General features: G+C 42.9%; 1 protein-coding gene and 1 long non-coding RNA gene across 2 annotated transcripts in view; both read right to left on the reverse strand.

Moving 5' to 3' along the window:
- Positions 1-15921, reverse strand: part of LOC111255629 (uncharacterized) — a 61001-nt gene extending 45080 nt beyond the window's left edge. The window contains exon 1 of the mRNA XM_022817785.2: positions 14879-15921. The gene's annotated coding sequence lies outside the window, so the exon portion shown is untranslated. The remainder of the gene's footprint in view (positions 1-14878) is intronic.
- An 845-nt stretch (positions 15922-16766) lies between these two features.
- The window catches only part of LOC147758295 (uncharacterized), a 29241-nt gene continuing 18667 nt past the window's right edge, over positions 16767-27340 (reverse strand). The window contains exons 2-4 of the long non-coding RNA XR_015318498.1: positions 19251-20759; positions 18235-18481; positions 16767-17099 (exon numbers count right to left, since the gene is read on the reverse strand). This is a non-coding gene — a long non-coding RNA (uncharacterized LOC147758295). The remainder of the gene's footprint in view (positions 17100-18234; positions 18482-19250; positions 20760-27340) is intronic.

Below are 27340 nucleotides of genomic sequence, written 5' to 3' on the forward strand. Positions count from 1 at the left end.
AATTTAAGAAGGAAGATTGGGAAGAAGATTGGAAGAGAAGTAAGACCAGACACGGTCAATTCGTTCATCACAATGCACTAACTCGATTTTGTCTGGCGGTTGGACGAAGAAGCGCTCAGAGGCGGGTGACCAGAAACATAAGCGAGGGACAAAGGCTCGATTCAGAACGAGACAAAGCGTCAGGGCCTGCTGGTATATCATATACATGTGTTGAGCAGCATCGCATAGCCACCTAATATACAGCTTGCGGAGGAGAATTGACGGGAAGAAACGATTTGTACATTCGTAAATATGGTTGAAGTAAGTAGTCGAAGTTTGTATGAAGTACGCGAAATAGTATTTACGGAATTACGGCAGGACAGTTCTGGAAACACGTAATTGGCGGCAGAAGAATATGCATTCCTACAAGAAATCATTTCTGACTTCGTTTGTTAGAAACATTCATTATTATAGATTCAACAATTTATATTTCGTGATTTTCTTCAGTAACCTGCAACCTAGGCGGCACTGCTTTATATGATTACGCTAAACCTCTTGTAGTGGTTGTTATTGTTGTGGTTTTTTTCCAATAATTAACAAATTGGTGCACTAAGATAAGATCCCCAGTCATAATTAACGCGGCTCAATCGCGCATTCATTTATCTTATTTATCATTATGGATATTCCTCTTATAAAGTACACTGGGCCAAATCGCCCGGTACGCACAATAAACAGCATCGATATTAACACGTGGCGTAAAATAAAACCAGTTCGTGGGGAAGCGAGATACACTTCTTCCGCACCCCGGCTCACCTGATTCTCAGTAGTCGAGTGAGGGAAAATATAATCAATGTGCTCGGTAAACGTGGCATTTTCTATCCTCGAAGCGGAATCAGTCACTACAGGCCACAACACATGGTTTCTCTAGCCCCGTGGCTTCCACCGTTTTGTCGTACAATGCGTGTGCAGTTGGAAGGGAAATGAGTACCACCGCGTATAGGTGGGTACCCAGGCTCTTGAACGGGGGACAACAGAAGCGACCGACAAGATTCTCTTGTTTCATCCCGTCCGTCTGTCGTTTCCGATTAAGTTATCGCTATCGACGTCGTCTTCGTCCTCGTCGTGACGCCCTGAAAGGTAGAAGGCTTTTGCACACCAGGCAATAGACCTCCTACAGCCTCGACGACCTAGCCTTCACAACAACATATTAGGTTGTTATTATTATACACAGAAGACAACGGAGAGCTGTATCAAACAATGTGAAGGATTCTGAGTTTGCAGAGATGCTTATCAGTATATTGGGTGTATCACCAACGGAGATAATCGTAGATTAACGTTTTGCAGAATGGAGAAATGAAAAAGCGATCCTTAGGACAATCGGAGTAACTAAGTTCTGAACGGAACCGTTTGCTCATAACGTTGGAAGATTTCCACATTAAATAAGCACGCACAAACAGCAGAGTTATTAAATGTACACTCGGTATTCAGCAATGGCCTATAGTAACTAAATTTAGTACCTAATACGTAGAAGTTGTTACACCATTGTTGAAATGCATACTGGAACCTTCTTCGTAATAATGTCTATAATTTTCTTTGCTATTGCATAGAGGTACATGTGCATATGTATAGAAGTAGATATGTGATCGGAAACGAACGTTAATGGAATCTATAAAATTGCGTGTAGAAGAAGCAGATATGCTAAGCAAAGGATAGAATCGTGTTCTTAGTTTATTTCTGTCAGAAATTCAAGTACTGATCGTAGGATACTATACGCTTAGAACCAATTTCTTTGACTGCAGTCCTGTAGCGAACATGACAATTTATAGGGAACATCCTTTCGATGAATAATAACGTCGTATTTCTAAAAAAAAACAATGCTTTAGAGAGACAAATACATGATCGTGAGGAAGTTCCTATAATCAATAAAAGTGCGTCTTCCCCCCGAACTCGTCGAGTTTTCTGCTGTTGGACTAAATACTATAATTTAAAAAATATTTCCACTCAAACACGTAATTATTTTGCATCGTTTTATGATATAGTTAGAAAATATTCCTTCAATTTAAACAGACCTCACAAAGATTATGCAGTTATTTACATGGCTATGTAATAGTCACTCAGGACGAATAATAGTGTCCCTTTTACTTTTTAAAATACATTACAGCAAACGTTTTACTATCTTAGCCTTTACTATATAAATGCACATTATCTCTCAAAATATTTTTAGGTCATTATTTTTTCTAGCCACCTTCCACTCTATTGATGCTTGTCGATGTTGATGACTTAATCTTTCCTCGTTTTTTTTTTGGCGCGGATGCCCCTGCTCGCTAAAACGTTCCCTGTCTTATCATCCTTCAAAACTACTAAATCGCTAAAAGGAGTACCCTAAGTGGAACTAACGTCTAGGTATGGGAGGAAGGAACCCTGTCAATGGCGACCAAGAGTAGTCAATGGTACCAACGCCATTTTTAAATGGATCTATTATCTTTCCTTTGCTGCCTGGCTGACTGGTACAGTTACAACAAAGAATATCGAATGACTCCCCCGGGGGATTTTATTCTCATGGTTTGATTCGCGTCCATTGCGCCCTTTGTGTGATCTCAGTGCTCTCTCCCAGTTCCTCCTCGTCGCCGCGTAAGTCAGTGCGATAATGCTTTCAAGCTGTCCGTGTAGCTCAATCGTTCGTCTACCTAGCATGCTCAATACCGTCATATCCTTTGGTGGTGTGAAATCAGCAAGGCATTAACGGTGTGGAAAAGCTTGGGTTAGGGGCGTTGCGCGTTGTATCCGATCCCTGCTTTCGCTCAGCAAGCTTTAGCTTCTATAAGTGAGACATGTTAAGGGGATAAATCATCGCTCGTAATGTCTTAGAATTGGAAGGGGTGCCGGTACGTATTTCTGTGCACCTCATCCTGGGTCGGTCCCTTAAGGTCTTTATTCATCTCTTTGGTCGTTTCTTTTTTCTTTCTCCAGATCGTGGCGGGTAGGAAACGGAGAACGAGGGACAGATGGTAAGGACCACGAGTGTAAGTAACCGTTGTTCCAAAGAACCTTTTTATTTTACTTGAGCTTCTATAGTAGCGGTGGTAGGAGGATGATATAGTTGCCTTAACGGACGTAGCTTGCCTATTTATTCTCCATCCCGATTTACGAATACATAGCGGACAAGCGCGTATACACACGCACAAAAAAGTGAGGAGGAAAAACACGCACATACAGCCGGCAAACAGACCATCTAAGTATACTTCTAGCAGTATTTCCCACAGTGGCGTTGCAGGTAGCAGCGTCGTTGTCGGACGTTTTTCTTTGCCTGATAGTATTCTGTGGCGCATGCATTCGCTAAACCTCTGGCCCTTTTACCTTCTTCACTTGCCAGACCTAGACACAGCATACCTAGGTCATTTCCACAGCCTAAGGAGTATGTCTGCCATAGAAGAAAAAGATAGAAGAGAGTAAAAAGTGACTTGCAGGGGCGAACGGTCTCCGTGAACAGCAAGTGCTTGTGGGCGTAGCAGCAGGGGCCACAGCTGAGCTGGGAAAAATGCATCCACGGGGCGTGGACAGTTATGCAAGTGGACCGATCTTTGCAGAAGGGCATTAGATGAACAGCACACAAACAGTCTCCTTTTGACAGTTTGTCTTGGTCCCCATTATGTCAACGACGGTTCCGCTCAATAAATGACTGAATGAATGCATTGTTCGTAAACGATTATGGCGCCGATTGCGAACATACAAGCGAGTTACTCTTTTCATCTTGCTCTGGTATGTATATATATATATATATATTGAGAGAGAGAGAGAGAGAGAGAGAGAGAGATGGGTGTACGAACTCTATCGGCAGTTCTTAGCCGTCAAGCATGAAGGACCGGCGGCGGATGCTGCTGCAGCAGCAGTAATAGAGGGTCGTTCTGGTGATGGAAACCTGCAGAGGAAGTCTTCACATAGAAGTTCAGCCCCCGAGGGCTTTCCTCCTTCAGGAGCGATGCAGGCAGTAGGCGGAATTCGGTAAGAATGGGATGGGTACAGATGAACCTGCCACGTACGCTATCGAAGTGGTAGGTAGAATGCGTGATTTGCGGAAGACCATCAGGAGACGTGCTATATCTTGCGTATTACCATCTACTGGGCAAGTCAGTGAAAGACAATGGCGTGAACAACCAATTGGCGGAATAGTGATTACTTGATTTCTTTCATTTTCATTTCAGATTTGATTCATTTTCTTTTTTTTAGCCAGCTTGATGTCTTTATGTGTGTGCGCGTGTGTGTGAGTGCGTGTGAGGTCCGTGAAAATGAGGTCCGGCTTTCGTTCCACCACTTGTTACGTGCAGCTTCTCTCTAGAAGATGGCTTCTTCCATTTCAGGTTGACAATGCATGCTTGGACGTCGCATATCAGCAGGATATCTTTCGACAATATTGCTTCAAGCAGACGTTCGCTGACAGGAAAGAGCTCTGCAGTCTAGCGACTATGCAATGATTGCTTTTATTGTTTCTCGCCATCTGTCAATAGATTTAGCTATATAAATCATCATATAAACCAAGGAACAGGTGAGCATCTTTCAAAGTAGCAAAGTGTGAATATTTTCATTATCTAGCTGAACAAATAAAAAATGCATCCTTTTTTGTTGTTAGGTCACTTGATAATCTTTGCTTGATTTTTGGGTCTCTGTTGAATCCCACAAGTTAGAAGTCTATAGCACCAGTCTTAGTCAGTTTGATCTTTTTTTAAACATTGTTTATTAGTCGCAATAATTTGGGTATCAACGCGCGTTTCGCCGACAATCAAAAGTATACATTTATTAATAAGCTGTATTGTCGCAGCAAACGTCCTCAGTACGGCGTACGCACATGTCCAAACCCTGCCCCTACTCCCCTAGATAAATAAAATATTAGTGAAGTAAAGATATAGTTACCTATGAAAGGCAAGCGACCAGTCTTTTATAAGCTAATATTAGTTCCTTTGACCACAACTGAATTTTTTTTGAGGACCTCAGTTCAGCGTCTATAAATTGATATATACACAGCCACGATCCGTTCTTCGCGCCTAAGGGACGTCGTAATCCACTCCAGCTCCCAACCCAGTTTGCCATAGTCCAGCCCAATAGTCCGCCGTATACGGCAATATAGAGCACTGCTATACAGCCTCATTGAAGCAGAGACGTCGAATCGTCTATTCCTCAGGGACGTACCCAGTCCTTCTCTACGATGGCTGTCCCTTTGAGTCCATGGCGAAAAGACTGCTGACCAAAGCTGCGAGTAGTCCCATCCACTATGCTAACAGCTTCGCCGAAAGCTTCGCGAGGCTACACCTACGCTGTTAGGATCTTCCCACATCGCTCGCCACTTCCTTAAACCTCTCTCTCTATTTACTGGGTCGCCTCTTTGACTGCAGTTGTAATTGGACGCTAATCTTCGGCTCAGTACGAGTCCTTTCGTCTAGACTAGAATATCGTTACTGGGCTTTTTGTATTAGGGATAAATGCGTAGTGTTATTGTAGAGATACGTTGGTTAAAGAAGCCTTTGCCGTCGGTTAGGACACGGTATCTCATTTTAGGCATATCAAATTGAAACAGGCTATCGAGAAGTCCCAGTTAACCCACACGAGCTGACTTCAATCAGCAATTTTGCTACACGGCAAATATGTAAATGCGAGCGATGTCTTTTGATTAATACTCACTCTGGCTTACCTGTATGAATTTTTCAGTTCTTAGGCGAAACGCGAATACAGCATCTTTATAAATAAATTAGAAAGAAAATCATATTTTTGGTGTGTTGTGGATCTGTTTTACAGAATAATCAAAGTGAAGTCGTCTTTTTTATAAAGCTAGAATTTGCTCCGTGTAAAATATTGAAAATTTCTAATTATAGACAAACCGCAAATGCATACCAACGATTGCCTATTTAAAAGTCTCTGCCTAACTGAGTCTAAGAGAAAATCAGAATATTTGGTCAGTTTTAAAAATACACCATTTTCCCACTGGTTCTTTCTATTTCTGTAGTTCTTTTTTTTTTTTTTAATTTTAATCATTACAAAATGCAGTCTGGTGCTAATATCTCTATGATTTTTTCTTGTTTGCGTTTAGAACTATACGATGGAATAAAGAATGTTTCTTATAATTGCATAGTAATCATATAGATAAAAAAAAAACGCCAAATAGAGTAGCTGAATAGGTATCGTATTATTGAGTCGTTGTCACTTCTAATTGTGAACTGACAATAGTGAGTATCTTCGTCAACCGGTTTGTGTCGTTCATCAAAAATTGTACTTTTGTCTTAGCTTTACTACGCAGAGAAAAACGCTGTTTATTCGAAGAGTCTGATGTTTTCTTGGAGATAGCGAGCATCCCTTATTTTAATAGCGAGATCATTTCGGAAGTGTGTTTTCATCAAGATATAGGTTTCTAGACTTTCGTCCAATTCCTAATATGCATTCACTAATATGCATTCAGTCATACCTCATCAAGGTAACTTGAGCTATTTCCTGATGCCAAATGGACATATACTCGTACTGAAAAAGCTTCGTCGATTTTCAAAAAAGAAAAAAAATAAAAGCTATCAGTAGAAGAAGGCAATGAAATTTTTGCGTAAGCTACAGTAATCCGCTTTGTGCTGGTATCTGCATTCGGAGTGATGTCATAAAGCCACGTCTACCCAGTACCGCCATTATGCCTCTACAGCCTAGTCTTTATAGTTAACAAAACCATAGTTTAAACAATTATGATATATATTATTCTTGTTGTCGTTGTCGTTTGTAAAGGTGATATAAAGTCTTTCGCATTGCGTAAGCATCAGTCATCTATATGTAGCAGACCATAAATATTAGAGAAACCTAAAAATCTGCTGTAAACCCGTATACTCGGTCCTATATAATACAACTGCTGTACCTTATCCGCCCGTTCAGCCGACGGAGTCCAAACATTGACTAGCCGATCTCTCTCTTTTTTGTTCTGTCGGGGCGTTTGTTTCATTGTTTTTTTCCGTTTCTTCCTATACCCTCTAGTGCGTAAGGGATAAATCATCACCCTCGCTTGACCTGCGGCGCTGCCGTAGCTACAGCTCCCATCGTGGCCACCTGCACAGCAGCTGGCCACCTTTTTTCGTCTCACTACTACTATCGGAAAAAATCCTGGCTGTGACAACAGCACTATTTGCCACTTGCCGTTTGTCCTTTGGACAGGCCCCGAATTCTAGGGGGCAAACTTGAGAAACAACAAACAGATGAACGAACGAGCAGATTACTCTTGACCAGCCACAGGCTGAGCCATCGCTCTTCTCTTCAACACTCGCGAGTTATGGGCAGAAATCGATCGATGCGGTACGAGCTGCTTTTACTCAGAACGCAGTGAACTCTGTTGTTGCTGTTGCCGCTAAAATCGGTAGTAGGAGTAGCTCACGGCATGGAGCACTTTTTTCGCTTGTTCCTATCGAGGACGTCGCCGAGGACTGGCGCTGCTGTTGCCAACATTACGATTATCAGGAAGTGAACGCAAAGGAAACGAGCGATAACTAGCAGAGAAAATCACTAGTGGTAGTAGTCAAACGAAAGGGACTTGTTTCTCTACCTTTGTGAGGGACCAGGACAAAAGTTGATTCCAGCGAAGACAGAGAGGACAAGGGTAAATAGCCAGAAACGAGCCCAAGAAGAGCATGACCGTGTGTTCGTTAAGGACATACACACTTGGTGTGGCAAAGAACAACGCGTGGGAGAGATGTTGAGCCGGATCGGTTCAATCGAGCAGGCGCAACGTCGGGGCAAGTGGAAACAGTTACGGTGATGTGCGGCAAGTCAGCTACCCCAACACCTACATTACTTGCTGCTACCAAGCAATGGCGTGGATGAAAGTAGCCAGTGACCTTCTTCGAGTTTTGCCGGCTCTCTGGGCTTGGCTTACCGTAGCGTAGTATTGATCTCGGAGTCGTTGGACTTTGACCACTGACTGCTCAGATGTAAAAAACAAGAATACAGCTGACGACGCTGTGTTACAGCAGATCTTGATGCCCGCTTCGACATTGTTATCTACATGGCTACATGACGCTGAGCACTTCTCTTTGTTGTGTTTCAGTGTCGAGTAGGGGCATTTGAGTCGGGTCGTGCCATGCTGTACAGATGGCAGCATTGCCAGGAGGAAGCGGAGGGTATTACCGCTTGCCGTTGTTGCTTTTACTAGTATCACCAGGGGCTATTGAGAGGCAGCAGTAAAAGAACAATCGCTGTTTACCTAAACAGGCGAATTAAGTCAGTCCCGCAGCGAACAAGGACGCTTGACGAATATGTTGCTCCCTGTCAGTAGTAGGTTAGGACACGTTTTTGTACAGGCGTGTGTGTGTTGGCAGTAGTTGTATCTGTGTAAGTGGGTCTATTCGAAAAGGGGAAGCTGTGCAAGGTTTGGGCACACGTTGAACTAGCCAGACAGCATGTTAAACCTAAACGGCAACCTGAATTGTCGCTGTTATTGCCTTACGGTCGTTAGTGTTTCAAAGGATAGGGAAACTGCCTACAAAGTCAAACGTCCTGACATACGGGTTGTTCCCACAATAGCAACGGCCAACAACGATAACATCGACGATTGACTATGCAACGGTTTCATAGAAATCGTTTTTTAGAAAGAAAGAGATTTTTAGTAATTAGTATTCCCAAACAATTACTAGCTAAACGGAGAGATAACGACTGCGAATTTAAATTCTTATCGCATCATAAATATTGTTAGGGTTTCGTAAGGATCTCGTTAAGGCAGCATATGATAATAATAATGTTAATTCATGGGATCAGGTGATCGCCCGCAAAGATCTATCGCACATATGGTGGTAAAGTTTTCTGCAGAGTCTGACAGGAAAGCTTCGAGCAATTCAATGATAAAGATAAAGTAGGCGGTAACATACGACGCGAACCTTCTGTGCTTCTTCCAAAAAGTTTTTTTTAAATTTAGATTTGAGAAATTGTGTACATTTGTACAGAAAAGCTTACATGACTACGGTGTTCCTACTAAGCTTGATCTACAAATGTAAACGACGCAAGAAATTGCTTCTCTTAGCAATATTAGATTACTTGGCTTATTTTACGCAGGGCAAAAAAGGGTCATATGGCAAATCAATACTGTTTGCGTCCCATAAAGAAATAGTAAAGCGTTGCCACAATTATCGCCAGAACTACTATCAAAAATCAGAATATCACGGTCTTTATACGCTTTGTGAGTTATAACGCTGAGCTATTTCGAATATAGCACAGAAGTTCTATTATTCTTGTGCCCTAAATACGAACACGACCAGTTCTTCTGTCTATCATTTGGCAGAACAGAACGTTAGTTCGCCACTCAGCTTTGAACCACAAAGCCATCGTAGTTTTCCTAGCAAAAACTTAAACTGATTGCAATGCCTTAGTTAGAAATCTTTAAACGCCGTTGGTCATAGTAATATAGTTTCAGCCTCATCGATAAGTAGACTAATCATCTTGTAGAGAGATTGTAGCTCTCAGCGGCATACCGTGTTCCATTTTCCTTCTATATAACGTCATTCTCTTCAGCTTCAAAGAAAAAAAACTAATTCCTAAGTCTTGGCGAAGATGCAAAATTCTGCGCTTAACAGAAGTAAACGACAGAAAAATCGAACCTCTGTTAATCTACGTACTATGACGTTTGTTCATATATTATCCCTACGTATTATATGGTCATAGTGTTTATTGAAGGAAGCATACAGCTATACGCACATATATGTAGAGAAAGGGTGGGTCCATATGAGCCAAAAAAGCTTAACGCCATCGTTGAAAACAAGCGGTATCACAGGAAAGCTTAAATGGGCTCATAATAGTTCTTTCGTTTTCGAGAAAATATCATTGAAGACGGTAATGACGTTGACAGTATATTGTAGTTCCGCTAACTGGAGTCACATGGAGCCAGATGAGGCTAACGATTCATGCAAAAGAATTCGCTACTCAACAAAGTTAAAGAGAAATGGTACTTTTCCATAGAAAATGTTGTAACTAAAGCTAGGAAAAACGGTACTTTATAACCATAATTTAGCAAATCAAAGTTTATTATTTGTCTACCATAGGTCCACATGTAGTTCTGCTACGACCAGGCTTCGAATAGATCATGTCACGAGCCGGCACTTGCTGAAGGAGTGAGAAAGAACCATTGTTGAGTGCGTACCGTTCTTCAAAGTTTGCCGGAACTAAAGCCTGTGTAAAGGTCGCGATTGACTATGACAAATGACTGATCCATGGTAAATTCTGATTCGCCATCTTTGTGACGATCCACAATGTGTGTGCACACACGTTAACAATATTGTTCTCTTCGAGTGGAAAGAGATCGTCAAAATTGCTTTTAAAAGCAATCACACGCTGTGGTACAGTGAGCGGAAAAGTACGATGCCTTAATTTAGATTGACGTATATATGCGTTTATGCATTTCTACTTCGCCTTCGATTTATACTATACTCGCGCAAATTATAATCGATAAATCAAGCTTCTAATAGACTAGAGTTAGACGTTGAGTCGCTTCCTCCTGCAGCAGTGCCGCAGGATCGATCACTGCGGACCTGCATTTCCGCTAACTAGCCAGTTCGCCATACATCCGGAACTGGTAAAAGATCCACCGATCAGAGCCGCTAATTTGCCCCACACAACTGCCGCATTGTATGCATGCACCGTACAGCCCCCAGCTCTGATAAAGGTTCCGCTGGAATAGCAGGCAACCGTTACATCCTTTTCATTTTTCACATCTTGCGCCTCCTGGCTCGACCAAATCGGTAATAAAGGGAAATACACATAATAACATAGACAGAGTGCTACCGGCTACATTTATTATTTCCCTCCGGTTCATCTCTAGCATCACGTAGAAACTTAACTAACGAGCTGTCCTACTCCTGTTCAAGTCCCTGAAAATCCTTCCTGGTTTTTCAGTAAGACCACGAAAGTCAGAGTGAAAAGTGTAGGGAGCCGTTTCTTTCTAAGGGATAATAATGTATGGGCAAATCTTGTTCCACTTGCCTAGTTTGTCTGTTTGCCGTTGTCGCCCGGCAGATCTTCCTTCCCCGCAGAAGATTTGTGACATCTTAGAGATGTGGTACCAACTGTATGCTCGAGAACAGCATTGCACCCGGTATTATCGCCACTTATGCCTCGTGCTGCTAGATCTCCCGTGGCATATTTTGTGACGAGGAAATCATAGCCGCACGCCTGGCCTCGTGTCTGTCCGTCTGTTTGCTTGTCGGCGAGGAGGAAGAGATTTGCGCGGTAACAGGGCAACAAATGCTAATTTCGGCTTAGTGAAGCCTAGTGCAAATGCGTTCATCCTGTACGGAAAACACATCAACATGGTGCTTGCTTTCTGGCTTGCTGTCTCCGATCAACTCAGCGGACGACACGCCTGAAGGGATGGATGGATTTCCCACACAAGACTCCGTCTCATATCCATGTTCATTGCTTCATCAGAATCAGCTTACGGCTGGGTGAGGTCGTTGTGAATGGGAGTGAGTTGCACCACTGTCAGAGAAGCGCGGATAGGATCCTGGGAGAGTTGCCACTTTCGCGGATGAGTGGAGCACAATTCGAGAGGGGTGGACGCTGACGACGATGTCGCTGCTGGTAACAGCCATAGCAGCGGTGGTGATGGCGGCAGTAGCTGTAAGACTGCGACAACAGAGTGGGCCCCTGCAGCATGTTGCTGTATGAGCAGCCACTCAAGAGAATCAGGGATGCTGGTAAAGAGATGGTGTTAGCCACACCCTCGATTGGGGCTGAATGGGTCTTCCCCTTCACATTGACAGAGATGCAGATAGTAGCATGACAACGACAGTGGTCCCTTGGCCCATGGGCCCTTGAGTCACCCAGTCCAGTTCCGTCACGTTGCGGGAGATCCTACCGGTACAAACGAGATGGGTTCTAGTAAATGTGATTTGAGCTGCACGTGTGGCTTTTCTCTTTGCCGGATGGCAAGCAGGTGATTGAGGATTTATGCTGTCGGTTTACGTGTGTATAAATGGGAACCCGTCAGTCGACTATATATAATGTCGCAAAACATATGTACGTGGCTGTTTGTTTTCTATTTCTGAAATAGCGGTTCTGCGGAAATACATGAAATTGGAATAAGTTTGTTGTTGCCCGTTGTTAATCATCATTTATTGAACGTAGAACGAAAGCAAATTAGCATAGCGAAGTAAAAGCTGTTTTCCCGTTCCAAGCTAAACTATCTCGCTCCTCGCTATCGTCTAAATATAAAACAAGCTTATGTGTGAGTCATTAAAGAAAAATGCAAAATCTTACTAATAAAAAAAAAGTAGATAGTTTCAACAAACAATACATATTACAATCAGATAGCTGTTCTAGTGGACACTGCCAGAGCGCCATCGCACGTTTAACCTAATTCCATCGAAATGCATCGCTTAAGTAATCTAATCTTCAATATGGCTCTCTTGAACCTTTACCAAAGCGGACCCGGTCAGCGAAGTGTTCTATATGGCTAGGGTAGGCATTAAGACACAAAAACCATTATCGTAAATGTATTCAGCTGTAGAACCAAACCACATTGGGCTTTAGTAACTGGGTCTATCGTTCCAAACAGGTTAAGCTCTATTGAAATTTGGTAACCAGCACTACTTCATATTATCGACGCAAGTATTCCTCCATACAATGGAAAAGGTAGAAAGCGCACGTTACGAACGGGAAAACGACTTCCTAGAAGAAAAGAGTGGCTCCTATTTCAAACTACAGGAGTGACCAAGGCGAAGCCTTGTTGTGGTCCTGCATTGCTGTATTTATCTAAAGACACTTTGTAATAAGCGTCATAGGTCGTTCTTATATTCAGTGAGGCCAATTAACCTGCTCCAGTCTTCTTAGGCCGGTCGATTCACGGCTCAAGTGTGGGCTTGATAAAATACACTAGATTCTGGTTCTTAGGATTTTAAATATTGTGTCCGCGTCAAGCACACATCTGTATATATGGGCATCAAAGCAGCATAAAAGTCGTTTATAGAATTACATTTTAGACTAGTGACCGTTTTTATTTCACTGTCAAGGTGGATGCAGCTCAACAACCAATCGTAATGAATCTATCATTGCCTCAAGGCAAACGCGGTGGTTGCCGAGTACAGCCAAATAGAAAAAAACATAATAGACAGAGACTTATATAGAGGATTTGATGATAACCGATTTACTGCCAAGTTTTTTTAAAAATAAATTTTTTTAAATTAAATTCAATTGTCTTATATTTTTTAACATTTATTGTTAAATAGCTAGTACTGATATTAAAGCTTGTTAATACGTATGGTAGGAAAATGGACCAACCTCTTTTTCGTAGTATTTTTGAGCTTTGTATTTTAATTGTATAGAAATATACACTGATATTTCATTGATAACCATTAACGAAAGAAATCTCGCTGTAATCGCGAAGAAATAAATATCCTTAATTAATTTCAATAAAAATAAATGGTTGTATTAAAATGCAGTCGACTTTAGAGAGTTGACGGTAAAGTTCACTCTGTGTTAGCTTCGTTCAGAGTATCAAAATCTCTATTAATCTTTTTACTTTTAGCTCCCTTTCGGTGTTGTGAAACCGCCCTATCCCTAACCCTGTTTATCAAGTATAATTTCGGGTTCTCGATTTCCGCTAGCAATTCGTTCCTTGTTCTGTAGCAATTCTATCTGAAGTATTGCACTCCATTAAGTATTAAAGCTATTTTTGCGCGTTCATTTTACTTTTCTCGCCAAGCAGCGGGGCAAACCAAGACAGGCGAATCAGATAGCTTGCATTACGTCTTAAGGGGGAGGTGAAAACAAAAACTCGTCAATTTATGAATGGCTGACCTGGGTGGGTTCCTTCCCGGACTTCCGAAGCAACAGCTGTTCCAATCATTAAATATTTTTTCCAATATGAATTCTCACATTATTAAAGGGCGTTGTGTCGACCCGGGATAGAGAGAAAACTGGTGTACGAACAACAGATTCTTTTGTTTCGGTTTTAGGCCATTCCGACATGTGGACTGTATTTACCATGGCTTCGACCAGCTCGCTGGTATACCAAGCAGCCTTCCCACTATCGGTATAGCTGAGTGCCTATGATTCCTTTGCTTTTTTCATTAGAGGCAGCAAAGATGGTTTGTTCACTGCTAATATGTGAAAGAAACGGAAATTTCTAGTTCATGATGCATGCGAATCCAGGATGGGTATTGTGGAAAGCCCTCAACGATTAGGGATTCCTTGCTATATGACGGTTAACGTTATACGCTGTTGTACATTTCATTAATTACGTAAAGTAAGTTTAGGACCACATTAAAATAGAAAAAAAGATACTTCAAAGGAAAGGGAAGATTGATAGAAGCCGAGACTTTGTTGAAATATCCGTATATTGCATAAAAAGGCATCTTTCCATCTGTTCATCGCAGGTGCTAATGGCAACTATGCTGCCATACCACGTATGCAGGTATAATGCACAACATAGCACTATGCAAGTGGTATATCACAAATACGGGATATCCTTCCATAAACAAGGCCTACATCTACAATTATTTCTCGTCAGCTGTCCTATTATATTCTGCAGCGCTGACAGATCTCCTGCATCCCATCTTTCTAGTATACAAATTAATTATTGCAAATTGTTTATGCACTGTACACTCAACTGGACTATTCATCAGCATTAGATTGTAGCATACAGCCTCCTATTTGCCCAGATCCCCCGAACATCTTTCATTCGTATTCCACCCTCCCCTGAAAAAGAACAAACACAAACAAAAACAAGACGCATCTTCGCTTGCTCCCGCCTACCGATCTCTACAGGGCCACCATTTTCTTTCTTTCCCTCTCTACCATAATAAAGGTTGTCTTCATATCTCATCATTATTATCAGGACCACATTGTACCGCATCTGATATTCGAATGCGCATGAAATGAAAATTCACCCCGTCTCACTTACCAAATCATCCGTTGACCAGCCTTTTCTGTCTATGCTTCGCACCCAGATCCTGTTCCTTGTCCTACGTCTTTATTTTCACCTATCGATATCCGTTACAGAGCCGCCCGCTGCCTTCACCAGCCCGCCATTCGTCCATTTATCCGAATCGCTGGCGTCGCCGTTGGCCTCATCGTAGCATTAAGGTCTCTCTTTTTCTGGTATAGTACGCTGCCACATTCTCACTTTCAAACTTTCGCGCGCTATGTCTATCTATCTCTATTCTGTCGTCTGCTCTGGCGGCTTTCCCTTACCACCCCCGTAAGCAGGGGCGACTTGGGCAGTAGCTATCGCCATCGTTATCGGATCAACAACACTGCACGAGGCCAATTCTGAGCGTTCCATTCTCAGGCTAAGGCACACTTCGGCTTGGTAAGAAAAAACCGGAAAAGAATATCAGATGAAGACGTTACGGGGGACGACAACGAAAATTATGAAGAAGTTCAGGGAATCAATCGGCACGTCCCTTATACGGGCTGTCGTCCAGCCGTTCGCCTCTAAACCGCCTACAGCTACTCTTACCTTTTGTCCCACTCCCTTCAACCTCCTCCTACGCACAAACGCATAGGGGTACAATGCATCCTAATCTGAAGCAGATGTTATGCAAATCCTGCTGTTTTTATTGCTGCTTTCCGTTGCATCTGACGGGCCAAGCGACCGCTGATGCTTCTAATGACAGTTCCTTCATCGATGGCGGATTCTATACCGTTGCCTCTACTGGGAGACCGGCGTCTTAGCTAAATCCAGTATGTCTAGGGTCACCTACATTCTTGAGATAACGACGCCGAGAAAGACGACGACAATCCTTACGGAAGATCGCAGCAGGGAGAAGATCCCACAAGAGTCAGTCGCGAACAACTCGGTGTCCTGAGGCTGTACGCTTCGAATAGTGCTCATTCGGGATTCCTCGTGCTTTCTTTAGCGTTCATTTCATTCGTTAACGAATGTCAAATGCACATTCAAGGGCAAAAGGGTGAATTCGCGGGCCGTCGGTAAATCGGTCCGTCGTCCGAGGAGTCGGGGAAGCCTAATGAAATAAGATGTAATAGAGAGAATATATAGAGGAGCGTCGCGGGGGGGGGGGGGGCTGCAAACGCTATGATGATGTGGGGGTAGTTTTAGCTGGCAAGACTTGTAAGTGAACGAAAGAAATGGCTGTCAGTGATCTACAAAGTAGGAACGCTATATCGGTAAATATTTGCTGTGCGGGGCTGAACCTTTTCTAATTCGTAGGTTAGAAGCAATAGGTAGCACAGCGTAATGCATTAGGGTTAAGCACAAGTAAATCTTAAGTTACGGATGCGCTGAACTTGAAGAGTGGAAACCTGCTTATATCGCTTCCTGGGCTTGTTTTCGTAATCCCTTTTTTTATTCACTGCACACATGAGCCTCAGTATGGACTCCAGTGCTAGGCAGCAAACCGCAGGCCATGTGCCCAGGTTTTAAGATTGTTGTTCGGATTAACAGGCCTCTGTAAATCCGGTGGCGTGTCGTATGGCGCGATAAATTCACTTTAAATTAAAGCTGATTTTACTATATTGGTTCGAAGCTTTAGTGGTTCGCCAATAGCATATGCTTCTAATTGACTGGCTGTTACGTGTAAGATGACGTGATCAATTATACTATTTGTACTAATTATTATTTTAATTATTGATACTTCAACGTATACGTTTAAAATAATACAATCGACGCGATAAAGGGAACTGCTCATCGGAACCGTATGTATTTTTGGTGATCTACGGATAATATGTAACGATTCAGTGCAGTCGGATAAGACGTTTTTAATTTACCTCACTAGTGGCTACATGCCTCCTTCTCCCCACTTCCCCTCTCCCCATTTCATTTTCTTTTGTTCCTCCGGAAATCAATCTTCGGAACGAATAGAAAAGCTAATCGATAATGCGAGGTCCGGAAAGATTATATTGCAGGCTGTGTCGTTTGCCATACCATATTGCGCTATACAACTTAACGTTGAAGTTGTTGTTGCTGCTGCTGCTGCTGCCGCCGTTGCTGGATCCTGGATGGCGACTCGTTCGTGCTGCGCTGCGCTGTTTGCGAAGCGATGGATGCTTTCCCACCGGGGCGCCACCGGCGTTTTTTCACTTTCGTTGTTTACCATTCGGCCGCCGCCATATTGTTGTCACTTGCTGACAATCTTTTCCCAACGTATCCAATAGAGTATTGGCTGGTAGTAAGAAAGTAAAAAAATATTTAGAAAGGAAAAGCGAAAAAAAAAACAAAGAGGGCGCGGGAGACAAACGAGGGACGGAGCTACAGCCTACAGGGCTAAATATCGCTACACATGAGTTTAGACACGGGAACGAAGAAATTTCATTTTCGCTTGTTTCGAGACGCTACGTCGGAACGGACGCTGCTGAAAAGACCGTAGCGATTGAAAGTTCGCAATGGAAAGAGGTAGACGTCTGCGGAATCTGGCTAGATGGCGACGATATTAAAAGGCGTTGCCATAGAATACGATGGGCAGAAATTGTGTCTATTGGCATTGCTACGAGATGTTAGTGGTTAGAGAGCCAAGATAGTAGACGTAGTCACGACATCTTGTTGTTATCGAAGTTCCCGTAGTGCTGTACAATGAAAGTAGGTGAAGAGAACAATCAGTTGAATGGGTTCCAAGATTCATGATTTTCTCAATATCAGTGGATGATTACTAAAGAAGAATTGATACAAGACTGAAACACAACGCAACTAATACGCGTTAGTAGATGAAAATCATTAGCAGGAAAGCTTATGGAATAATTTTTAGCGCAGTTAACAGTGATCTTTTGTGTCTATCATTTGTTTTATCGAGGAATAGTATATTTTTCAATTGCTTGTATGAGCCATACGTCATTGATCTGACCTGATCTTTACTAACGGATAACTGAGGTAAGTAGCTAAAATCGTATCCAGTATCGAAAGGTCCATATTCTGCTATCTCCTCGGCCCGGTTTTCCCGACACGATAGACGGTGCACTTAATATTTGATGAATGGCTCATTTTCATACAATGTTTGTATATGTACTTAAAAGCAGAAACTTATAAGATAGTATATTGTAAATATATAAAGTATATTGTACTTTGTTGTTTTCTTATGTATATATTATTTCAGTTTGATAGCGGATTACATCTTGTTTCGGTAGGATATATTGATTTTTTTTGTAAGTATAGGACTCATTTTCAGTTTTGTCCTGTTCGCTGACGACCCACTTATAATAGAAAATCCAACAAGATGTTCTGAATGCGAAAAATTTGCCTAATCTAGCTGATTAATGGCTAGCGAATGGACAAGTTACATTCGCCAGCCCGAAAGCTAACTTTACCGGTCGGAACAGATAGTGAGTTGCTGAGATCCTATGTTAATGGGAGCGATTGTCTGCTGGCTCGGAATAGACGATAGGATGACTGCTTCATGTGGGCGGTCCATAGAGGCTTATGTGAACGTCTCCGAGGTTGCTTGTAACATGCGCAGTATGCTTAGAAACGTCAAATATGGTTGAAGCTTTCATCTTCACTTATTTCGCTTCTTCACCAGGCGAGTGTCACGTTATCATAACGACATTTGCAACGCTAAAAAATGGATAGGACGAAAACAATAGAAAGATAATAATTGTTCTTATATGTCTTCCACGTTTAGTTCTCATGGTTAGAAGCTTACTGAACAATCTGCTATAAGACAAATGTAAAAATCAATTATACAAAAACTAGCTTTGAGTTCTGTTAACGTAATATGTTCATTACGTTCAAACGTACATGTCTGGCTAACGTTGACGCGCTCGCATTATACGTTATACCTTACTCAAAGAGAGTTTTCAGATCATACAATGCGCTGTAAACTTTTCCTGGATCACCGTTCAATTAGTAAAGTACTTTTTTTTGTTTAAAAAAGTTCAGTTTTAATTGAAGGAAAGCGGGAGCGAACGATAGGTTCCATCTATCGTTCGCTCCCGCTGTTGTTGGCAAAATTATATGAGTACTTTGCGTCAAAAAAAAACATGTATCTCTATGCATTTCCATTCCATAGTTTTCCATTATTCACATACTACGTCTTATCACTAAAAACAATATCCAGATATACAGAGACATTTCTGCCTGATCCTCACTCAACCAATATTCCAGCTTTCAGGTATCCTGTTGGTATACGTATCTAGGACAGCGCTTTGCTACCATCGCATATGCAGGAACATAAACTCTAACATACAGATAGATATTTTTCCCTAGACAACCGTCCTTTGTTACCCGCCTCCTTGTACGGACTTATTTTTGCTACGCATTCCTGGGCATTTCTGCTGATCCCTATTGTACTGGTCAGCTAAACTTGTAACGTATGTGTGCTAACCTTCTCTCGCATTTCGGAACTTTGCATTTCCGGGAGTCAACTAGGCCCACGAACAGACCACTCCGGCATTCGAGGACATGACGACCTGCGTTATCCAGTGGCCTCGTCTCCAGCCAAAAAACCACTTCCCGTTTCGATGTTTCGTACAATTGTTCAACGAACTGTTACCTAATGTTAACGCGCTTTCACCATCACTAGGAATAGCGGCACGACCGCATACGAGGTAACGGTCCGATAAGACTACGGGTCCTGTCGAAAAACTTCTCGTTTGCTTGCAGGTGTGCCTGATCATGTCTGGGTCTGACTCGCTAGTTCGAGTAGGGGGCACATGGAGACCACACGACATGATCCAAATTACCGAATGTACACAACTGTAATGTGTCGCTTTTGTTCGATATGTTGTGCGAATCCCCACACAGCCCACGCGTAAGTGTCCAGCCAAAAATTGAGTGTATCCTGCAATGAGCGGCACCGACACAGCGACATGAAACTTGTCTGGAAACGTTGAAACTTACTAAACATGCCTGCTTGCTAATGCAGCCGATAATATCAGTCTTTACGGCGGTTCCAGGTGCAAAAGAAGATGACAAAAAACCGTATGTTGTTCACTTTCTTTTAGTTACTTTGCCTTGCACGTAACAACGTTGTGGAACCCGAAGTGTGAATAGGGGCAACGTTCTCATTGTTTAACTGCATCTTCATGTTCATCGGTCTTAACTGAGTTGCAGTCGAGAAGCTGGCCACCGCTACCCACGAGTTATTCTCTACCTCGCTTTGGGCTTCGTCTGCGACTTTCTGTGGCCCTCTTTCAGTCGCCCGTAGACGCACACACCTGCACCTAGAGGTAGCAGGTAGCCTGGCGGTCGGCTTAGCTTACTTTAGTATGGGCAAGCATGGTCCTACGTTCCTGTCCGAGTAGATCGTTGTGAATTCGTCTGACTAGCTAGGTGGCGGCCTGGTCGCTCTTTTCTTTGCTTATGCGTGCACTTCCGACTTACCCTCTTATTTCGTTAATGAACCTGCGTTCTTCGGTCCATATCACGTCTTCTGCCGCCAGAGCCGCCGCTGTCTCGTTACCTTCGCAACCACGCGGACCACTTCGGACCGTGGTATCAGACTACTGTGCTACCGGTACTCGCGCCGGACAGGGCAGGCTAACTGTTCACCGTTCAGTCTCTTTAGCGGCAAACGCGCGGCGAACATGGAGTGGTGCCGCTGTCGCCGGAACTTCCCTGACTCTCTGTTGTATGGTGCTCTTGAAAACAAGCGTAAATACCCAACGTCTGCTAATCCGAACAGAACCCGACTGGTCTTGGTGGTCGTTGTTCCTTCTCTTTCTCTTTCCATTACGCGCTGGGTTTCTCTCGAATCAAGTTTCCTTTGTCGTCCCATTGGTATAAGATCACCAGCAAAAGCAGCTATCACGGATCAACGGCCACAGTAACTCAACGAAGTCCTCGCGCCTTACCTGACTCAACTTCAGTGAAGGGAAGCTTCCTCTATGCACCCCTACAGCAGAGAGAAAAAGAAAGTTCTTCATTAGGAGAGACAGCAACGTCTGATCAGAAGCGTCTAACGACAGCGAACTCAGCAGGATTAGCGAAGCTAGCAGCCACGAAGGTAGTAACACAAGCAGCACATTTGCATACTAATCTCAAACGCTGAAGGGGGGATACGCGGAAGGAATACATTTGCGCGTCGCGATGGGGTGGCAGTACCGTTGCTAGTACAAGCTGGGTGTGCCGAACTGTGGCGCGTGTTCTGACGTACTCGGTCCGTTAATGGGGTAGAACGTATACTGCTCATGACGTAAAGTACGATTCGAGATAAAGACAAAAGCGATGCTAATTGAGACGTATGAGCACGAATAAGTGAAGTTATAGGTGGATCTTCATCACAGAACGGAGACTTATGCTGAGTGCGACCGAAAGCGTCATGCAGACATTACTGTTCCATAGATTACTCTTTACATATTAGATGTGAGACTCTGTTATAAACGAAATTCTCCGTAGAAAGGAAATAGAAAGCTTAGTGGGTAGCGTATTTGCCTGCTAATCTTAGGGGTAGGTTGTGGTCTAGATTCAGATCTGGATATAGATATGCTTTGTTTCGGTCTGGGAGCCGGCTGTCTGATGGGACGCCTAACGGCGATGTCGTACATGAGAACTCGAAACACCAAAAGAATAGTAAATAGAATCGATAAAAATTGGATATGGGCACAAACATAAGTGTAGCTTTGGAACAGTTATGTCTGGCTGATTTCAAAATCATCTAAGGTCTTCGTTGTTCTGAAGAGTAAGTAAATCCTGTCAGAACATTGGATTGCATCCAATTCATTAACGCTTGTTGTTAAAGGTAACTCAAAAATGATTAATTGGTTATCATCTAGTATGGGACAGATAAAAAGTGGTTAGCGCCATCTTCTAGTGTACGAGCGTGCCTGCGTCGGAGATTTATAACCAATCATGATTATTTTAATTATTTTATTATATCATAATATATGGATATATTTTATGCCTTTCACGTGCTAAGTATAAGATGCCTATATTATTTATCTAATATTATTATACTATTTGCATGCTTTGGAATAAATTGGGCGTATTCATAATAGAAATGGAGTGAGCTCTATATAAAAGTAGGGTTTGCATCGAATCCTTTAAAACGGATCACAGTACCCTTGTTGACACTTTTTTTTTGTTCAATCCACGGGCTACCAACTCATCTCGGTAACACGAGGGTTGATTATATTGTATTTCGGCTGGGAAGCGTGAATTTTTTTAATATAGGCTGTCTTTTGGCCTTGTTGTTGCTTTGAATTCAATATGGAGAGGGGCTATCTTATTTATGTACCGAGGTACTGCAGAGTGCTCTCTCTGAATAACTACGTTCGATTTATTGGAGATTATTTAGAAAACGCCATTATATCATCATATTTAGCTTCAATTGCTGAGTTCCGGTGAGATATCATTCCTTCAGTTAAAAAAATCAACATTCCAATATACAAAAACTGAATTGAATTCTGTCCAGTACAATCAAAGTCCATTGGATAACTTTGATAAGTTCTGGGCTTGCTAAGACGCACAACGTGACCCACTTTTTCTAAACGGCGTATGATTTTTAGAATTATAGCTACTTTAAAATGCAATATTCTGCCCGAATCCATTGATAAATACCTATTATTTAAAGAAGACAATTATGTCAATAAAAAAAGCTGTTTTTATTATCTGACGAGAAAAATCGTTAGCGCTTATATAGAAATGGCTAAAAGCGGCGTGCTGTTTGCCTTAGACTATATATATATATATATGTATGTTAAAGCCACATATATATATCTACTACTGACACCGCACAAGTTATCGTAAAAAAGAATAGGCTCCAATAATTAGATCCACCCTCTGTTTTTTGTACAATAATAGTACCCGCAGCGTAGCTAAACGAGGCAAATTTGGCGAATGGATAAAAGGCTGTTGTTAGTACAAATGACATGTTGTCACAGATTTAACCACAAGTCATGGTCGACTTTTGCCTTACTTCAACATGAGAACCATGCTATCCCTAGATATAATTACTTTCTCAACTTATTCAGTGATCTTACACCTCACCCGACAGTGCATCATTCAGACCATGGACCTCAAGTATTTTTCAGTGAAGACAATTTCCCCGAATACAGTCCCCATGCCCATCTACCGAACGGTGGCGCTGTTATCAACTCATTTTTGTACATCGATGCCTCGGCAAATGTGGTTAAGAACAGTCCGTGGTATGAGGTTGTTTTCACTCTAGCGAGTTCAGTGACGATGCACTATGTATTATAGCCTCGCAGCTCCACCAATTCGCTACTCTATCACCAGCGATAACGCGGCGAGGCGTGTTTTCGAAGTTGAAAAGTTGTTTATCCTATACTCCGTGTAGTCCATGGCATACACCTCTCTGAGACCCTCCCGGTACCCCCAAACCGCATCGCGGCGTAACCCCCTTAACTGTCTTTTCTCTGTTTTTTCACTGTTGTGCCGTTTCTCATCAACATTACCCCCGATGGATCGACTGGCGCCAGTCAGCCCCTTGTATTTGCAGTAATACCGCCGGTTTCTACTGACCCGACGCGGCCAACGTCCTCTTATGAATTATGCATGCCCCACGTTCGTGTAACTTATTCTCTCACAAGGGAGAACAAAGAAAGATAGTCCGCAGCTACTCCCGGCGACACCAGTTTGGCCCTTGGCTTCATCTTCCCTTCCGATGCCCGAAAAAGTCGGTCTCCATCCACAAGTGGCAGCCACTGCTGCTAGCGTCACTGTTGGATACTACCCCCATGCCACTTTTCCACCGCGAACCGTTCAGGCTTATTCGCCCCAAGCTTGCTACCCGACAATTGCCCCAGCGGATGCTTCTTGGGGCGAAGGATGAGAATGGCAACGGAAAAGTCAGCAGCTGAGTGCAAGGGAAGCGACTAGGGTAGAAAATATGTTAAACACTTCTGTGGCACCAGATGCGTATCGAAGGCTTGCCTGCCTTGTGTGCACTTCTCGCAGGGCATGTCCTGGGAAGAACATCTTTGGTTCGCCAAAAGCATGTGAATACAGAGGTAGTAACAAAAGCAACAATGGGATCAGCCAACTTTTCCGGTTATGCCGCTGCCATCTGCGCAATAGAGGTGGATCAGTGGTCTCCTTCCGCTATTGCTGTCGCTAGGATTTCCGTCGTCGCGCACATCGTCGCCGGCGTTGGCCTACGCAACGAAGAGCTTCTAAAAACCCGCACTTGCTCAGCGGATAACCATTGCTAGACCGTAATGCCTTCTCATTTCTCTAGGAGTATTTTCCTGGAGTTGTTTTGCCGCTTTGCAATGACGACAAACGCTCACATTTTCCTTAGTAACCATCCCAAACCAGCTCACGGTGCATCCACCATACTTAGACGCTCATTCGCTTGATACGACGGACACGATAGACCCAAATACGGGCCGCATCGCCAAAGCACGCTGCGCTCGGTCCTGGCACCTTTCGTCTTTCTATTGTGCCGGATTGTGGCCCTAGGGGATAGATGGGGTTCAATGATGTAGGCGGTAGGAAATGCAGAACGGGGCCGAACAGAAGCATTGTACTGGGGAAACAGAGGAGTTCACGAGCAGGAGAAGCAACTGTAGAGCTGCAGCAAGAACTCGTTGGTGGACGAAGGAAGTCGAAAGAGCGGTTTAGTGGCTAAAACAAGCTAGATAAGAGGCAAAAAAAGAGAAAGGGGAGCGGAGGGAGAAAGAGAAAAAAAGAGAGGTAAACAAGAGATGAACGCGCGGTCATTAGACCGATTGCCTTATTTGTATTCCAGCAGAAAGCACCAACAACCTCCCCGCCCACGCTCAAGCGGTATGGTTGTACAAGCCAGCAGACTGCCTTTCCTCCTACGTATTTCTACCCATATCCTTAACAGCGCAAGCGAGTCACAGTCGACGTTCCTCTCGTCTTCCCCCGCATGCCCGCTGCTAACGGCCATCACTTGATTTGTCGCTGTCAAGACGCGGCCGCCAAATGCTTTCCCTTGCTCGTTCGAGTTGTTTTTTGGGAAAAATTTCAGCGGACACAGGGCAAATCTCGCTTTGTACAATAGTTCCGAGTGCTCTTTTTACTTAGTTCTAGTTTGGTTCGAATTTGCGGACCCGTCTCGTGTTAGACCATAAATAGAATCTGGAGAATTGGCGGGAGTTACCTACAATAGTTGAAGACCTGCAACGGGTTTACGACGACGCTCAGTGATTGGAATGACAATAGAAAGGCTGTGGCTGTTTTATACGAAGCTGTGGACCAGCTGGAATTAGAGAACGGTAAAAAAGCCATAGTAATAATGGAAAGTATGCCTAGCCTACATCTAATTGAATATATATTACTAGACGACAGGGTGTTATAGAGGGGGTAAGGAGAATGTGCCGATACAGAAGCGGCAGACTGAATATTGTTAATTGTAATGTGCTACAGTTCATAGTCTCAGACGTAGCTGCGGCCTGGATGCACGGTCATTTCACTAAAAAAATCAGTCCGTACCAGGATTTCACAGGATTTCGCAAGGTTCTAAATGTGATCTCTAACACTTCCGCTACTTTTTACGCTACGTCTTTTGGCCAAAGGTGCATTATTTACGATTCTGCTTTCGGTAATCTCGTCCCAGATCCTCTGTACTGTTTTTTGGTTTCCTCTGATTCTGTCGTTTTTCGCATAGAAACGAATTTGACGTTTTTTCGATTCACTGTTGCTTCTATTGCCGCTGAGCCCGTCCAATGTTCGTTTCGTTTTCTGATCACAACTTGGCAGGAACATCGCGACAACCCCGGGGTCCTAGTGGGACATGGCAGCCTGCAGCTGGTGATGCAGCCTTTTCAGGCCGGCTGCCTTTTTCGGTTGGCGAAGAAGAACAGGCGCTAGTAGCAGCAGATTGGATTGCATCCACAAATGCTTTCAAGCCGCCATACGATTCGTGTACTGGTTCCATTGCTATTTTTCGTTGACTGGGCTGGCGTCGAGGTCGCGAGCCATTCCACTGGCATCCAATGTAAAGGAGACTTTTCTGATCCCTACATGAGGCTTAGGAATGCAACAGTGATGAAGATTGAGAACTACGACGCAGAGACAAAGCATTTTAGCAAGAGGCAAAGAGCACACGTCGAGCATTAACGAATCATGAATAAAAAAAAATTATAATTCTGTCTTGAAAAGTAAAGGGCAGCTACCGAGTGAAATTAATTTTTAAAAAATGCAAAAAAAAAGTCATGACGCCTATGTCTATTTTTCTAGAGGGTTATTTAACATATTGTTAAATAATAAAAAATAACAAGCTTTAATATGATCGATTGATATACACTCATAGTTTGCACACATTCAGAAAGATTCAGTTGAGAATTGAGAAATTTAATCCAGTGTCTGTCTATGGAGTTGACGAAAAGTCGTACAAAGGACGCGCGATCGCCGGTTCCTGAGCAAGTTCGCAACTGCACACCTCATACGTACAATTTCCTCTTAAATAATTACAATTCTACCGCGTAATTACGTAAAACACGTAAAAATACGTGTAAGTCGTCTTCTAAGATAACCTACCGTAGTAACTCAGTATAGATTTATATCATTCAACTTCGGATATTTTCTAGCCGCCGCCAAATACATAAGCTAAGTTTTTTCTAGAATTCTTGCGCGGCGGTTTCGACAGAGAAGTCATTATACCAAGCAGCTACCATTTTAAACAACAGTTCAAGGAAAACTGAATATTTTGCATTGAAAATGCCCTTTTGGTAAGCGTGTTCTGTTGTTTCGAAACCTAACGAGAATAACAGTGTCTGTACGAACATGCAAATAATCAGCACGTACGACAACGAACAAATAACTCTACCGTGCGAAAATGTGTAATATATATATATATATATATATATAAATGTTTGTTAATATGTGCGTATGGGTTGTTCTCCGATGGCATCGTCGTATCCTTTCCAAGGGTATTTGCCATGTCTGAATAGGGCTTGTTTCAGCGCCCAACTTCCGTTACATCGCGCTCCTCGGGCAAAGGTTGAATGACTAAGTGATCGCTATCCAAATACTCTACAATGCCCTGCTAGATGGACTAAATTAAACCAGCGGTAAAGGCGTGCTTTCCGTTCCAAGCGACAGTAGCAAAATAGCAGATCTGTAAACCCGCTTTTATTAAATCAACTTTAATTTCGTTGATAGAAAAAACAAGCAGAGGGCATCTGCGTACTAGGGTCGGTAAGAGGGCACGGTTGCTGTATCCGAATTCAGAGCTAACAGCAGTTCGATCAGATTTACCGGAAATGTCTATTATTCAGTGCATGCGAAAATTGTGATTCTAGTTACTAGATATTTCAGTTTAATAACGTTCAATTGATATAATTTCTTTGTGTTAACCATCATGGCAAACTGTGTCAGAATGGGTACACTCGATGTATGCCTTATAGTAATACTTAGCGTGGGACTACTTCTTCCTACCAGTATATGGGTAAAGCATCAGTTATCAAGCGAAAGTTATTTTATTTTCATAAAAGAAACATTTCCAGGACCGGCGGCTTGAAGCCAAATTTATTTATTGACACTTTA

The sequence above is a fragment of the Varroa destructor genome, unplaced genomic scaffold (genome assembly GCF_002443255.2).
Source record: "Varroa destructor unplaced genomic scaffold, Vdes_3.0 BEIS01000001.1, whole genome shotgun sequence".
NCBI classification, from domain to species: Eukaryota; Metazoa; Arthropoda; class Arachnida; order Mesostigmata; family Varroidae; genus Varroa; species Varroa destructor.